This window comes from Pteropus vampyrus, unplaced genomic scaffold (genome assembly GCF_000151845.1).
Source record: "Pteropus vampyrus isolate Shadow unplaced genomic scaffold, Pvam_2.0 Scaffold155, whole genome shotgun sequence".
In the NCBI taxonomy this organism is placed as follows: Eukaryota; Metazoa; Chordata; class Mammalia; order Chiroptera; family Pteropodidae; genus Pteropus; species Pteropus vampyrus.
In genome coordinates, this window is record NW_011888936.1 from 4,544,940 (window position 1) to 4,549,913 (window position 4,974).

The following is a 4,974-nucleotide window of genomic DNA, read 5'->3' on the forward strand; positions in this document are numbered from 1 at the left end:
TTATACTTAAGTGGTAGCTTGTTTAAATGTTTCAAAAACCATTTTATCACTGAACATGAGTCAATTATGTGTGATTGATTCATTATATCTTCCTTTTGGTTTTTTATGTCAAGCAGACACTAGTAACCATATACCTTGCTATTATATCTAAGTATGGCATCTTGATTCTTACCTCATTCTCAGTTTGAATCTGATTGACTCTCTCTTCTCAGCACTTCAACTCTCTTCTAGAAATTTTATCATTGATGAGTGGTTGCAAAGCTACTACTAAAGGAGAGAGAAAATTCAGGGAAAGGCACAAAGAGGCACATAGAAAGTATTTTACCAATCTGAATATATGGATAAAGTAATTGTGCTTATAAGAATATTCTAAATGTACTTTAAACATCAAATGCCCTTAGAACATATTAACTTATATAAAATATCACATATAATTATGGATATTTTTAGATAAAGGAATTTGTAAAAGTTGTCTATCAATTAGATTATATTCCATTATCTTTTGTTGGGTACATTCAATAAAGGGATACTCATCTTGGGTATATATGCATAGAAGAAATAGTATTAGAAAGAAAACCTTGAGTGTATCCAAAAGAGGAAAATTGGCAAATTTCCTGGATTAGTGAAAATGTACTGTACACACACATATATATGCTCGCGTGCACACATACAGTAAATTCCAAACACAAATTTTATTTAACAATTTGTAATCTCAGTATGATAGTATTTTTAATTGAATTAACAATATATCGATTCTTCAGGTAAAACTTTATGTTGGAAAACACTAATACATTTTAAATAAATTACTATAATAAACAGCAATTATATTGACATATCCAATACATTAGCTTTCTAAAACATATGTACTGATTTAGGCAATCTAAACGATAATCTGATTTAGGCAATCTAAACGATAATCTAAACAGGTCTTAGAACTGTTTTGGGAGATCAAATCTATAATTTTAAATTAATATGTTAAAAAATATATAGACATAAGGCTTTTAGGGCATTGGGAGAGAGTATCTCTGTACTAGAGTGAAGAAATAATACTCACGAGAGTGAACTTTTACATCATGGAAAACAATATGCCAGATTGGTACTACCTGTTATATGTATGTTAGCCCTTTGAGATATGAATTTCCATTGAATCAATAGTTCTAAACCTTTGAAATTTACTACTAAGGTTCTTGGTTTTTATTTTTTATTTTTTATTTTTTTATACATTCAAGTCAACACAGATTCAGTGAGCCCGTAAAGTACGGTGTTTCTCCTCCCTTCCACCACCACCTACTCTCTCCTCCTTAGTATAGATGTGGCTTGTCTTTTTATTCCTTCAATAGAGTCAAGTGAAGGAAGCAAGTGAATTACAATGTAAAAGACAGTTATGCAGCACTAATGTTCAGAGAGAACAGTGGGTATGGCCATCATGTAGCTATCCAGCTGCTAAAAAGAGCTTTGGCAAAGTGGACCCCAGCTGGGTTATTCCAGATGCCCACGTTCACTTAATGACCATTAGAACAGGCAACCAAGCGGTTAGTGTATCTATGAAATGAAAGAAAAAGCACTCCTGTAGATCAATATTTAAATGTCTAAGTTTGTAAAATGATATACATGAAAATATGATAAAAGGCAATTTCTCAATCAATATAAACTGTATGTAACATTTTTCAATACTTTGCTCCTAGTATAATTTATGTGTAATTTAATAAAATATAACCACATAAAATCAAAGTTTCTTAAAGCAGGAAGAGGTATTACTGACAATTAGCTCACCCACTTACCACACATCCTCCTGTATTAAGAATTTTATCTACAATGACATAAACAGGTGACAATTTAGCCTCCACTTGGATAACTAAAACCCAAAACTCACTACTTAATTTAAAAAAGTCATTATTAGGTAGTATCGCTTTTTAATAAGTTCTTGTTATTAATGACTTGAAGTGTGTACTCTTTAAACACCTCTGCAAAATTGTAACTTGCTCTTTGAGGCAAACCAAAAATCATGTTTATTCTCATATGATAGACCTTCAAATATTTAGTGCAAGTGTGTGTTGGAGGGAGGTTATATCAAGATTTTCTCTTTTCATTTGTTTTCTAATGTCAATATTCTCAATATCTTTAAAATATTTCTTCTATGAAATAGATAATTATAAGATTCACATACCTCTCTATATTAGTTTATTTCTAGAATATAAAGCAATTTATTTCAACTATTTACTTGCATAATTTTCAGTTCTCTCATCCATGATATTTAATAATGAAAGCTGAATTACAGGATATTATCAGCATCTTACCATGATTGGAATCCTTCGTATTAAGAGTTTAGTTTTGACCTCATTTATTAAAGATAAACTAGCAATGCTCTCCCATAAATGACACAATTATTAGATTTAAATCTCTTACCTTGAACAATTTTTGTCTCATTAGGTAATAGCTATTTTAAAGATTGATGCATATCTAAATAATAGAATTAGATGACATAAAGAAGATAAAATTATTAAATATGTAATTTGGATTTAATTGTCTTTCTAATTTCAGATTTGTATCTTAAACTTGCTTGATAGATGTTAGATAGATAGATAGATAGATAGATAGATAGATAGATAGATAGATAGATGATAGATAAAGTACAGATATCTATATCTATATTTGGATAGAAAGATAGATTTTCTATATAATTAGTATAATAATCTCATTTAAAATTGGAAATAAATGAACAATGTTTTGAATCAATTGATCAGATTGAGCACTTTATCCACCTTTTGCCATACCATGAATTAGAGGGAATGGATGTGTGTCGCATTTCTCTTATGCCATAAAAGAATAATAGAAAATTATCTATGTAGATATAGATATATATAGATAGATCTATGAAACATCTGTGTCTATTTATGTATGCATAGTTGTTACTGTACTTACAATGTATCATGAACAGGAAATAAACTTCGAGAAACACTTAAAAGTTATAAAGATGATGAGCTTACAAGGACCAGAGAAAAACATATCTTCACTCTTGTAGGAGTATATAGTTGCGGTGGTGGGGGCACAAATTTAAAAGATAAAATAAATCCAAGGACGTCCTTCAGGTTATTATCAGGATGATTAATTATGAACCTGCACTAATATCACTAGAGGCTTTGTCCCCTTTCCGTTCTCTTTACATCACTTGTTCTCAGCTAAAGAAACCAGATATAATTGCATCTCCTGTCTCTATGCCCAAAGACCCCTTCCCAAGAGTGGGGTTTGGGAATAAGAGGTAGAGCAAGTAGCCCAGTTATAAGTAATGTCTAAGAGGAATGTGGAGACCTGAAACTCAGAAGACAGGTCATCTGCACAACCCGTAAAACAGTACATCTCATCCTATCCCACATCAGTAGGGTATCTCTGGAATCAATACCTACAATTGATTGACGGAGAAACAGATGAGGATTCTCCTACCAACCAGGCATCACCTGACATCTGAGCATACAACTAGGTATCACCAAACAGTTCAGAAAAATCAACACCATGTAAAAACCTCAAAGAACAAACTTTTATGGAAACAGGGTGACAAAAAAAAAAGTAGTAAATAAAAGTAATTAATGTCCAAATCTTTTATAAAATAGGATGTTAAGAATATTAAATATGAACATTAATATTTAAAACCAAATTCTCTGAATCTTATTTGACTGTCAGTTCAAACAAAGTAACTATCAAGACATGAGGTGATTGGGAAAATTTGAATACTCACTGAATGCATGATGATATTATGGAATTATTGCTATTTTCTGCTTGATAGTAGTATTGTATTCACTTTTCTATTTTGTATTGAGATACGATTGACAGATAATATTATATTAGTTTTAGGTATACAACATAATGATTTGATATTTGTTTATATTGCAAAATGATCACACAATAGATCTAGTTAACATTTATCACCACACAGAGTTACAATTTTTTTTGTGATGAGGACTTTTAAGATTTACTCTTAAAGCAACTTTAAAATACACAGTACAGTCTTATTAAATATAGTTGTCATGACTTATTTATTTTATAACTTGAAGTTTGTGCATTTTGACCCACTTCACCCATTTTGCACTCCGCACCATTCTCCGCTGCCTCCACAACTACTAATATGTTCTCTGTATCCATGAGCTTGTTTCTTTTTTAGATTTCACATATAAGTGAGATTATATAGTATATGTCTTTCTCTAACTTATTTCACTTACCAAAATGTCCTCAAGCTTCATCCATGTCATCACAAATGGCAAGATTTCATTCTTTTCATGGCTGAATAATATTTCATTATATACCAAATGTGTACCAAATGTTCTTTATCTATTATCCATGTTTGTTTTATGTTGTTTGTTTTGTGTTGCCTATTGTAAATAATGCTTCAGTGAACATGGGAGTGAATATTTCTTTTTGAGTTAGTGTTTTTATTTTCTTCAGATAAATATCCAGAAATGGAATTGCTGGATCATATGGTAGTTCTAGTTTTAATTTGTAAAGTAACCTCTACTGTGGCTGCACCAATTTACATTGTCATCAGCAGGGCATAAGGGTTCTCTTCCCACATCCTTACCAACACTTGTTATTTCTTGTCTTTTTGATAATAGTCATTTTATTTTTTATTTTTATTTATTTTTTTTATGATGACATTGGTTAATGAAATCCAGTAAGTTTCATCTGTACACTTTAACAGTTACGCATATATTTAGACAGTGTGTTCACCTCCCATAGTTAGATTTCTTTCTGTCACCGCATATTTGATCCGCTTTACCCCGTCTATATCCCCCCTTCATCCTATCCCCTACCCTCTGGTAACCACTAGTCTATAGTCCATGTCCATAAGTCTCTGTTTGTTTGCCCTGTTCATTTGGTGCTTTTAGGTTTATATCCCACATATAAGTGATATCATGTGATTTTCAACTTTTTCTGTCTGGCTTATTTTGCTTAGTATGATTATTTCAAGGTCTATCCATGTTG